General features: G+C 42.2%; 1 protein-coding gene across 1 annotated transcript in view; it reads left to right on the forward strand.

The window, feature by feature from the left end:
• Positions 1-79: 79 nt before the first annotated feature.
• The window catches only part of mis18bp1 (MIS18 binding protein 1), an 82,539-nt gene continuing 69,811 nt past the window's right edge, over positions 80-12,807 (forward strand). The window contains exon 1 of the mRNA XM_060828511.1: positions 80-138. The gene's annotated coding sequence lies outside the window, so the exon portion shown is untranslated. The remainder of the gene's footprint in view (positions 139-12,807) is intronic.

Consider the following 12,807-nt stretch of genomic DNA (forward strand, 5'->3'; position numbering starts at 1 on the left):
GTCTATTTGTGACGTTACACGCGTTCATTGGGCAGGCCGAAGAGCCAAGGTCCAATCAAGTGCCGATGCCTTGGATTCGAACATTCCTAACGATTTTTTCGGTTTGAAATGGTTGTTGCGGGAGACACGGGAGTGCGGGTAAGTTAACGGATTTGTTTCTGCAGTCGGAGCTTGACGAGGTTACCGGTTGAGGAGGCAGAGGGAAGGGAGGGTGGAAGGACGGGTTCGCGGTGCTTGGAAATGGGGGTGGGGGTAAGAGTCGTTCGCGTCGACCGTCTTGGGTATGCTCGCTCTCATACAATGACAGCAAAATTGGAGCTACATGGGGAAAATTGCAATAGAAGTTTAATTGATTCCCTCTTTATCGAGACGTGGACGGCCCAGAGTTACTTATCTAACCGTGACCCCAAATACTTTTTGGCGATTTGGTCAAAATCAGTAATGCGGGCTGAGAAAATGGAGGGAACTCTTTGAAATGAATGCCTGGTTGTGATGGGTGACCTGCAGATTGTTGACTTAGGTTGCCTGGAAAAAAAATTCTCTCACGTTGTTGGGTTGACTCATTCAGACAGTTGAATTGCTGCGGAATGTTGGTTTGTCCCTATGTTTCCTAATTGTACGAAATGATTTATTGGTTTGGTGCTTTAATGAAGTAAGTAGGTGTAACGTACCTAGCGATAAAAATACTGCAATGGATGGAATCCAAATTTGACAAACAGGAGGCTGGAAGAACACAACAAGCCAGGGAGCATTAGCAAGTGGAGAAGTCAACATTTTGGGCATAACCCTGCCTCAGGAATGGAGGTGGGGTTCGGGGAGGTGCAGACACAGGAGGGGGAAGAGAAGGGTTACGGGTGGGGAAAAGGGCAGAATGATGAGGTAGTGATAATTGAATACAGATGGTGGTTATGACCTGGTTGGTTGATGGGAGGGGTAAATCTGGTTGGTACCTAGAAGGGTGAATGGGAGGAATAGAAGGGAGGAGGTGGGGATGGATAGGAAGGTTATTTGAAATTGGAGAAGTCTAATGTTGACAGCTGTGGGCTGTAGGCTACCCAGGCAGAAGATAAGGTGGTGTTCCTCTGAATAGCGGTCTGATCCACAGTGGCAATGGAGGAGGCTGAAGGTGAATATGTTGGACAGGGAGTGGGCAGTGGAATTGAAATGGATGGTCAGGCTGCCTGAGAGGTTTGGCAAAACGTTCCCTTAGTTTATATTTGGTCTCACCTTTTTATAGAGAAGGCTACATTAGGAGCACCGGATGTAATAAACTAGGCTGGAGGAGAGGCAGGTGAACATCTACTGGGGGGGATGGTTGGTGGTGTAAGTGGTGTGTACTAAGGAGTGATTGAATTGAATGGGTTCTTGTGGAAGGCAGAGAGGGGTGGGAAGGGGAAGATATTCTTGGTGGGGACAAGAGTCACAGAGATGCACAACGCAGAAACAAGCCCTTTGTTCCAACTCGTCTTTGTTGCCCAGATATCCTAACCTTATTAGCCCCATTTGCCAGCACTTGGCTCTTATCCTTCTTAAACCTTTCCTATTCATATACCCCTCCAGATGTCTTATCAATGCTGATTGTATCAGCCTCCACCATTTCCTCTGGCAGCTCACTCCATACATGCACCAGCCTCTGCGTGAAAATGTTGCCCCTTAGGTCCCTTTTATATCTTTCCCCTCTCCCACTAGAGGGCTGTCTGAATGACGGGGGTAAAAGCATGGTGTTTAAAATAGGTGGACATCTGGGATGCTTGCAAGTGGAACGCCTCCTCATCAGAGCGGATGCAGTGGAGATAGAGGAGTTGGGAAAACAGGATAGAGTTTTTGCAGGACATGGGGTGGGAGGAGATATGGTCCAGGTAGTTATGAGTGTCTGAGAGTTTATTGTAAATGTCAGTCCATAAACTAGAGCATAGAACGTTACAGTGCTGTACAGGTCCTTCGGCTCTTGATGTTACATCAACTGGTGAAACCAATCTGAAGCCTATCTAACCTCTACTAGTCCAATCTCGTCCGTGTGCCTATCCAATGACTATTTAAATGTCCTTAAAGTTGGCAAGTCTATTATTGTTGCAAACAGCACATTCCATGCCCCTACTACTCTGAGTAAAGAAACCACCTCTGGCATCTGTCCTATTTCTATCAACCCTGTCTGTCCCCTCGTGCCAGCCATCTAAGGAAAAAGGCTCTCGTTGTCCACCCTATCTAACTCTGATTATCTTGTATGTCTCTATTAAGTCGCCTCTTAACCTTCTCTCTAACGAAAACAGCCTCAAAGTCTCTCAGCCTTTCCTCTTAAGACCTTCTCTCCATACCAGGCAACATCCTAGTAAATCTCCTCCGAACTCTTTCCAAAGCTTCCACATCCTTCCTATTATGCGGTGACTGTTGGTGAGGAATGATATTCAGTCCCTTGCAAGGGGGGCGACATAGAATCAGAAGGTGTGGAGTCAGTATGTATAGAGCTGAGAAATTCTACGGGTAGAAGGACCCAGTGGGAGTTATCTACAGGTTCCCAAACAGTAGCCTGGATGTAAGGTGTAAATTCAACAAGGAATTGAAATTGGCCTGTTGCAAAAGTACTACTACAGTTGTTATAGGGGATTTCAACATGCAGGTAGACTGGGAGAATCAGGATGGTACGAGATCCCAAGAAAGGGAGTTTTTGGAGTGCCTCCGAGATGGATTCTACCAATGAGAAGGCAATTCTGGATCTGGTGTTGTGCAACGAACCAGATTTGATGAGGGACCTCAAAGTAAAGGAGCCATTAGGAGGTAGTGACTAGAATACAAATATTAATCTGCAATTTGAGAGGGAGAAGGGAGAATCTGAAATGTCAGTATTTCAGTTGAACAAAGGGAACTATGGAGCTATGAGGGAGGAGCTGGCTAAAGTTCAATGGTGCAATACCCTAGCAGGGATGGCAGTGGAACAATAATGACAGATATTTCTGGATACAATGCAGAAGGTGCAGGATCAGTTCATTCCAAAGAGGAAGAAAGATCCTAAGGGGTGGCCATGGCTGACTAGGAAAGTTAAGGTCTGTCTAAAGATAAAAGGGAAGTATAACATAGCAAAGATGAGCAGGAAGCTGGAGGACTGGGAAACTGAAGCAACAGAGGATAACTAAGGCAATGTGCAGAGAAAAAATGGGTACGAAGGCAAACTGGCCAAAGATAAAAGGAAGATAGTAAAAGCTTTTTTAGGTATGTGAAAAGAAAAAAATGGATAAGACTAAATTTGGGCCCTTGTAGACAGAAACCGGTGAATTTATTATGGGGAACAAGGAAATGGCAGAAGAGTTGAATAGGTACTTTGCTTGTGTCTTCCCCAATGAAGACAGATCCAATCTCCCAGATGTAATAGTAGCTGAAGGACCTATGGTAATGGAATAACTGAAGGGAATTTATATTAGGCAGGAAATGGTATTGGATAGATTGATAGGTCTGAAAGGTAATAAGACCCCAGCACCTGATGGTCTGTATCCCAGGGTATTTAAGGGGGTGGCTTGAGGAAATCGTGGACACATTAGAACATTGGAAAATGATTACCATCGATTCAGGATTAGTTCCTGTGGATTGGAGGGAGGCTAATGTTGTCCCACTTTCCAAGAAGGGAGGGAGAGAGAAAACAGGGAATTATAGACCGGTTAGCCTGACGTCAGTGGTGGTAAAGATGCTCAAGTCAATTATAAAAGATGAAATTATGACTCATTTGGATAGCAGTAACAGGATGGGTCAGAGTCAGCATGGATTTATGAAGGGGAACTCATATTTGACTAATCTTCTGGAATTTTTTGAGGATGTAACTATGAAGGTAGACAAGGGAGAGCCAGTGGATGTAGTGTACCTGGACTTTCAGAAAGCTTTTGATTAAAGTCCCACATAGGAGATTAGTGAGCAAATTTAGGGCACATGGTATTGGGGAAAAATACTGACTTGGATTGAAAATTGGCTGACTGACAGGAAGCAAGGAGTAGTGATAAATGGAATGGCTAGCGGTGACCAGTGGGGTACTACAAGGTTCGGTGCTGGGACCACAGCTGTTTACAATCTGCATTAATGATATAGGTGAAGGCATTAAAAGTAACATTAGCAAATTTGCTGATAGCACAAAGCTGGATGGCAGGGTGAAATGTGAGGAGGATGTTATGAGAATACAGGGTGATTTGGACAGGCTAGGTGAGTGGATGGATGCATGGCAGCTGTAGTTTAATGTGGATGAATGTGTGGCTATCCACATTGGTGGCACGAACAGGAAGGCAGATTACTATCTAAGAGAAGTCAAGCTAGATAAAGGGGAAGTACAACGACATCTAAGTGTCCTTGTACTTCAGTCAATGAAAGCAAGCATGCAATGAAGAAAGATAATGGCATGCTGGCCTTCATAACATGAGGAATTGAGTAAAGGAGCAAAGAGATCCTTCTGCAGTTGTACAAGACCTTGGTGAGACTGCACCTGGAGTATTGTGCAGTTTTGGTTTTCAAATTTGAGGAAGGACATTCTGGCTATTGAGGGAGTGCAGCATGGGTTCACGAAGTCAATTTCTGGAATGGCGAGACTATCATATGTTGAAAGATTGGAGCAACTGGGCTTGTATGCCCTTGAGTTTAGAATGTTGAGAGGGGATCTGATTGAGACGTATAAGATTATTAAAGGATTGGACACTCTGGGGGCAGGAAGCATGTTTCTGTTGATGGGTGAGTCCAAAATCAGAGGACACAGTTTGGAAACAAGGGGTAGGCCATTTAGAACAGAGTTGAGGAGAAACGTCTTCACCCAGACAGTGGTGGATATATGGAATGCTCTGCCAGTGGAGGCCAAGTCTCTGGATACTTTTCAAGAAAGAGATGGATAGAATTCTTTAAAGATAGTGGAATCAAGGGTTATGGGGATAAGGCAGGAACAGGATACTGATTGTTGATGATCAGCCCTGATCATAATGAATGGTGGTGCTGGCTTGAAGGGCCAAATGGCCTACTCCTGCACCTGTTGACTGGAACTATGGCCTCGCCCCTTGTTGGCCTGTCTACATAGTGTTAGGAAACCCTCCTGCACACATTGGACAAAAGCTGACCCAACTAAAGTACTTGAATTATAGTGTTCCCAGTCAATATTTGGAAAGTTGAAGTCCCCCATAACATCTACCCTGTCACTCTCATTCCTATCTTGACCAAATGAGGTTAAGGGTCGGGTGGAAGTTGTTGGCAAATTTGATGAACTGCTCCAGTTCAGCTTAGATGCAGCACCAATGCAGTCATCCATGTAATAAGGGAAGAATTAGGGAACGGTATCTCTGTATGTATTGAAGACTGTTTGACGTAGCCAACAAAGAGGCAGGTGTAGCTGGGACCTGAGAGTGCCCATGGCTACCTCCTGGATTTGGAGGAAATGGGAAGAAATGAAGGAAAAATTATTGACAGTGAGGACTAATTTGGCTAGGCAGAGGAGGGTATTGGTGGAGGGGGACTGTATGGGTCTGTTGGACAGCAAGAAACTGAGGGTCAGCAGACCATCATTGTGGGGAATGAACGTGTATAAGGACTGCACGCCCAAAGTGAAGATGAAGTGCTTGGGACTGGGGAACTGGTTTCTGAACAGGTGGAGAATTTGGTTGGTTTCCCAGAAGGGAATGTTTTGCCGAGCATTTCAGCCGGGACTGTATGGGCCAGCCTGACCACCTAGTCACCGCCCATTCAATTCACCTTCCCACTACCTCTCTGACATGTCCAACCTCAGCTTCGTCCCGTGCCACAGCGAATCAAACTGCAAATTGGAGGAGCAACACCTTATCTTATGCCTGGGCAGCTTACAGCCTGGAGGACTCGATGTTGAATTCTCCAATTTCAAATAATCTTCCTTCCCATCCCCTGACTCCCTTTTCAGCCCTGCCTCATACCTTCCATTCCTCCTACTGGCCCTTCCTTCTACATACCAACCAGATACCCTCCCATCAATCAACCTGTTGTACCCACCACCCATATTCCTCCTACTACCTCACCATTTCACTCCTCACCTGACCATAACCCTTCCTACCTCTACCCCCTCTTTGTCTGCAGCTCCCCTATTGCCTCTTCCATTCCCGAAGAAAGGTTATATCCAACTGTTGACTTCTCCACCTCATGATGTTGCCTGGTTTGGTGTGTTCATTCAGCTACCTGTTTATCTACTTAATGAAAGACTTGGCATTAACTGTGCCTCAGCGTGGATCCTTGAACAATATTTTGTTGACATGTAGCTTGTACAGTTATTGGGTAATAAAAGAAAGCATTAATTTCACCACAGCTGGAGTATCGTGTTGAATTCTGGCATTACACTCTCAGAAGCATGTTAATAGTTCAGAAAGGAGCCAATTGAATTAAAAGCAGGGGTAGGTGTTATGTTTTCTTTAATGAACTCCTGTTGGGATACAGGAGGCTATTGGAGTACCACAGGGATAAGTACTGGGTCCAGAGTTATTTACTATGTTTGGATGATGAAAATTAATTAATTACTGCCAAGTTTGAAGTTGACACAAAGAGGAGGGTAACAGTTACAGAGAGGATTAGACAAGTTGAGTGACTGGACAGAAACTTGACATGGAATATGCCGTGGAAAAATGTGAAGTGATGCACCTGGGCAGTGTGAATAGAGGAGTTAAGTAATATTTAATTTGGAAACTACCACAAAAAGCTGCAGTGGAGGAATTTGGTGTTCTCACGCATGAATCCCAAAAAGCTAATCTCAAGTGCACTGAGTTATAGAGAAAGCAAATGGATTGTTTGCCTTTATTAAAAATGTGACCTTATGGAAATGTACAAGATTCTTCAAGGACTTGATAGGGAGATATGGAAAGGTTTGTTTCTCTTTGCGGGACAGTCTAGGACCAGAGGACATAATCTGACAATAAAAAAGGGTTTTACATTTAAGATGAAGATGGGAAGAAATTTCTTGAGGGTTGTAAATCTGTGGAATTCTTTACCACAGAAGCCTGTTGATGTTGGGTTATATTGCATATTGAAGGCTGAGATGGACATTTCTAATCAGTCAGGAATTTAAGGGTTATGGAGAATATACAGCTGAGTTGAGCTGAGGTTTGTCACTGCTATGATTGAATTGAATGGTGTAGCAGATTTGATGACCTGAATGTCCAATGTTTGCACTTCCACACACGTCATTTATTGTATCCGTTGCTCCTGATGCGGTCTCGTCTACACTGGGGCGACTGGACACCTACTCGCAGAGCGCTTCAGAGAACATCTCCGGGACACCCGAACCAATCAACCCAACTACTCGGTGGCCAAAAATTTTAACTCCCACTCTGCTGAGGACATCCAGGTCCTGGATCGCCTCCATCACCACTCTCTTTAGCATCCAACACCTGGAGAAAGAACACCTCATGTTCCGCCTCAGGACCCTTCAACCCCATGGGATTAATATGGACTTCACCAGTTTCCTCATCTCCCACCCCACCCCACCTTACTCCATTCCAACCTTCCAGCTCAACACCTTCCTCATGACCTCTCCCACTTGTCAATCTTCCTTCCTACCTGTCCGCTCCACCCTCCTCTTCAAACCTATCACCGTTACCCCCACCTCCATCCACCTATTGTACTCTCAGCTACCTTCTCCCTGGCCTCACCCCCTCCCATTTATCTCTCCACCCCCAAAGCTCCCAGCCTTATTCCTGATGAAGGGCTTTTGCCCAAAACGTCAATTTTCCTGCTCCTCGGATGCTGCCTGATCTGCTCTGCTTTTCCAGCACCACTCTAATCTTGACTCTAATCCCCAGTACCCACTTTTGCCTGGCCTATGTTTGCATCTATGTCTCGTAGTCCTAAGTATTACTAAAACACTATATGGCATGAGTCAGTCCACAGCCATGAACAGTTTTGGTCCTGTTTATCTAAGGAAAGCTATCCCAGCAATGGAAGTAGTCCACAGAAGGTTCACCTGGTCGATTGAGTATGGAGGAAGATTCAGTAGGTTGAGCTTATACTCATTAAAGTTTCGAAGAATTAGTGGGGGTCTTATTGAAACATTTAAGATTCTTAGGGCACTTAATGTGGTAGATGTGCAGAGGTTATTTCCTTTCTAAGAGTCTGTGACCAGAAGGTTTAATCTCTGAGTAAGGAGTCATCCATTTAAGACACGTGAAAATTGTATTTCTTCTGTCTGAATAATGATATGGAATATTATATAGCAGAGAGCTGGACATGTTTCTAATAGAGTCATTGAGGTCTGCAACATGGGAACAGGCTCTTTGGCCCAGCCTGCCCATGCCACCCAGTTTCCACAATTTTAACTAATCCCATTTGCCTGCACTTGATCCATGGCTTTGTGAATGGGCAATAACATTTCATGAATTTGGTTGAGTTTTTCTGAGAGGGTGACCAAGAAAGTAGATGAGGGCAGAGCAGTAGACGCTGTTTATATGGACTTTAGCAAGACCTTTGAGATACTGCATGTAGGCTATTGAGTAAGGTTAAGTCTCGCAGGATCCAGGAGAGCTAGCTAATTGGCTTGACCTTTAGACAGAGGTTGGTGCTAGAGGGTTATTTTTTTGAGACTGGAGGCCTGTGACCAGCGGTGAGCCACGGGGATAGGTGCTGGATACACTGTTATTTGTGATTCATAAAAATGATTTGGATGAGAATTAAGGAGCTATGGTTAGTAAGTTTGCAGATGATACTAAGATTGGTGCAATAGTGGGCAGATTATCTGGGAATGCAGTGAGATCTTCATCAACTGGGCTGAGGAATGGCAGATGGAGTTTAGTTAAATAAACGCAAGGTGTTGCATGTTGAGAAAGCAAACTGGGGTAGGACTTACAATCAAGGGTCCTTAAAAGTTATGGGAATAAGTCAGGAGTATGGAGTTCAAGATTATCAGATTAGCAAAGATCTTAATGAATAGCAGAACAGATTAGAGGAGAGCCTGCTTCTGCTTCAACGTCGTATAGTCTTACCATTCAAGAAGAACATGATGTTCTTACTGTGGTCTCAACTATACATTTCAGCCTAACCTTGAAAAATATTTTACACCTTTTTAAAAATAGTCAGAAATGTATCTCCTCTGCCTTCCAGTATTCAATGACCCTGTCTCTACTGCATTCAAGGAAGTATTAAGAAGGGCTCTGCAAGGTATTCCAAAAACACTCAATCCTCAGGGAGGAAAAGATTTTTCCTTATATCAGTCTTAAATTCTCTGACACTATGTCATCTGGACCTATACCTTCTCATCAGGGGAAACATCCTCAGCATTTATCAAACCTATTGACATTCCTATATAATTAGAGTCATAGAGGTGTACAGCATGGAAATGGGGTCCAGCTCATCCATGCTGACTAGATATTCCAAACTGTTCCATTTGCTAGCATTTGGCCCGTATCCCTCAACTCTTCCTATTCATATAGATGCCTTTTAAATGTTGCCTCCACCACTCCCTCTGGCCACTCATTCCGTAAACCCACCAAAAAGTTACCACTCGGGTACCTTTTTAAATCTTTCCCATCTCACCTTAAACCTATGTTTTCTAGTTTTGGGCTCCCCTACTCTGGGAAAAAGATCTTGGTTATTCACTCTATCCTTGCCCCTCATGATTTTGTAAACCTCTGTAAGGTAACCATTCAGCCTCTGATGCTCCAAGATAAAAGAGCACCAGCCTATTCAGCTTCTGCCTAAAAAAAGCTTTCAGCTGTTTTTTTTTTCCCCATTTAAATAATCCTCTGTTCTGTTATTATGCCTTACAAAATGAACAACTTCATATTTTCCCACATCGTGCTCCATTTGCAAACTTTTTGTTCAGTGGGAACACTTATTATCTGTTTTTTATATTTCGTTTTAACTTTCATTTTTAGTCATCTTTGACATTCTTTTTGGTTTGAGTCCAGTTTTCTGACTTTCACTCATCCTTGCAAAATTATGGCCTTTTTCTTTAAATGCAAACTCTTTAACTTCCTTAGATGGTTGTGGATGATGCATCCTTCCCTTGAAGTTTTTTTTTCTCAAGCCGTAGAAATAAATGTTCAAAGTGTTTAGACAAAGAACCAAAGGTGAACTGTACCTTTTTCTGAGTATTCACTCTCATCACCTTAAATGTTATGCTCTGGAATCTCTTATGACCTACCCTGTATTCTAGTTTCCCACTTCACTTTCTGTGTTCACATGCTTCATAATTGTCCTCCTTCAAAATACTTCTTAGATTCACTTTTCTGTCCCTCAAGCTGAACATAAATATTTGATCAAATTACAATCACTGCTATCAAGGTGCACTTCCACTGTCATTAATTGCTGTAATCCTGTCTTGTTGCATATTACCAGGTGTGGTAATGTCTGCTCTCGAACATAAGGAATTGATGTGAAAGTACTCTTTTTAAAAACACATTTAAGAGACAAGTCTTGTAAATATGATTTGTCTGATCTGTATGCAGGTTAAAATCACCCATGTGTATCTTCCCCCTCTTCCCCCCCCCCCATGATTTGTTACCTATTTCTCTCATGCCAATCTTTAAACCACTTATTTAACACTCGCTTCGTTTAGCCTTTTGAGTAATAATTTTGAGTAGTAATCCAAGATTATTGCCTTTTGATATTATCCTCTTCATTTTACTCCTACCAGCTCGTATTCCCTCGGGGATTTTTATAGTTATTCAAAACCGTGAGAGGTCTAGACATTGATGCAAGAGTTGAATTCTAGAAATACATCTTCAAAGTGATTAGACAAAGAACCAAAGGTGATGAGGAGAAAAATGTTTGCAGCATCTGTCTATATGGGCCAAAATGACCTGTTTCCACATAGTAGGGAATCTAATCTAATCTAATTTAAACATGTGGAGTTAATTGCTTGAGAGGATGGTAGAAATGCATGTAATTTCAACAGGGGATTAGATAAGCATTTAAAGGGAAACCATAGCATAAGTATGGGAAAAAATGGACAAATGAGTCAAGCATGAATACCCTCTGAGAGATAAAAGCAGAGCTGCAGAAATTGCTGTGGAGAGAGGAAGTTGTTTCAGGTGTGTGTGACCTTTTATCCGAACTTGGAAATTCACAAAGCTAAAAAGGCAAAGATACTTTGACTTGTTCGTTCCAGCATTTTCAGTGATTTCGTTCCCAGTTTCCAGAAAGACTATTTTAATCATACTTGGGTTGAAATACTGCTTGTGCTATGTAGCCTTTCTATAAGCTGGGAACTACATTATAAAATGCAACATTATACTTTAGCATTGGAATGCACCAAATGCATCCGAATTCGTTTCCAACAAACTAATAGTCTAAATGAACATTCCTTAAATTGTTACAAGTTTTGAATCAACAGATAGTTTTATTTGAATTAGGTAAATAAAAAAAATCAGGCTGCAGTCTAGAAGGGTAAGAGAGACAGCTCTCTAGTCTTGAAATCGATTGTTCAGAAATACCAGTTGTCCAGAAGTTTTTTTTGAGCAGCCACAAACAACTTGCACAATTGCTTTAATATAGTTTGGGGCCAGAAGCATGACAGAATACATCTTTTGGATTAGTAAAACATATATTTTATTACAGATTTGTGTTTTAGCGTATTTTATCTTTCAGATCAAGGCTTATAACTGATGGTGTTTCGTGTTCTCCCTCTTGTGGTTAGGCATTGCAACATCATTCCATTACCACCAAATTCCAAAATCCAGAAATGGTGGTTTCATGCATTCTGGACTGGAGCGGTTTACAATGTGTGTGTATTGTTTGCACTGTGAACTAAAATATTCAATTCACTTTCTCTTTAAATAAGGATCTTTAAAATGTTTATAATCTAATCTTTCATATATGCATTGCTAATAAAGCATGGACAGCTTGACTGTGCCTTGAATCCCAGTGCAACTGTGGAAGAGAAAATTTTAGCTGATTCATTAATGTCTATCATGAAATGTCCAATGAATCAGTTATCCTACTTTCTGTCTGAAATGTCTTAACTAGTTGGAAATCAAAATCATTACCCTAGCCAAACCAACTGTGATAAATATACAAATATTTTGTCAGACTATTCGAGTATGTTTGCAAATGAAATAAAAATAGAGGACAAATGGACCACCATAATACTGCAGTAAGTCAGTCATATAGCAGCATGGAAACAGATGCTTCCGTCCAACCAGTCCATGTCAACTACACCAGTCCCAATTGCCTGTTCCTGGACCATATCCCTCCAAACCTTTTTTAATTATGTACTTACACAAATGTCTTTTAAACATTGTAATTATGTTAAAGTACAGATTTAAGATGGCCCAGCGAATCCCTTGTGGACTCTACCTGTAAGCCTCTCTTTGTTCGTCTCGGAAATCGTACTCTTTGGTCTGGAGTAAAAAACCTCTCACAGACAGTTTAGCTTAATTATAGTCATTCCCTTTATTTACCAATAGCATCACTGTTACAACATAACACTGATATCTATAAGCTAAACTAACTAGGTTCTAATAACCCAGGAGAGTAGGGCACCAGTTCTTCAAGAGCCTTAGCATGCTACTTTGCTGTCCTGTCATAAATAGGCTTCTTTATACAAAAAGCTTACAAAAACACTGCATGTTCTTAACAGGACAGATAACCGTGAAGGACACTAAGGGAGAGAAGTTAATTGATACCAAGTTTCATTTCAAGGTCTGAATCAAACACTCTTATTAGTTTCACAAGGGAATAGCCGTGAATGTTTACGCACACTCTGTACTGTTAAGGCGAATGTTCTTAGTTGCCTTACAATCCCTGCAGCAAATGTGTTCTATAATTCAACATTACATTTCAGTCTAAATGTTTAAAAACAAGTTTTAAGACTATAGAATTTCTCAGTCCCTCCTTTTGTCA

This window comes from Hemiscyllium ocellatum, chromosome 8 (genome assembly GCF_020745735.1).
Source record: "Hemiscyllium ocellatum isolate sHemOce1 chromosome 8, sHemOce1.pat.X.cur, whole genome shotgun sequence".
Taxonomy (NCBI): domain Eukaryota; kingdom Metazoa; phylum Chordata; class Chondrichthyes; order Orectolobiformes; family Hemiscylliidae; genus Hemiscyllium; species Hemiscyllium ocellatum.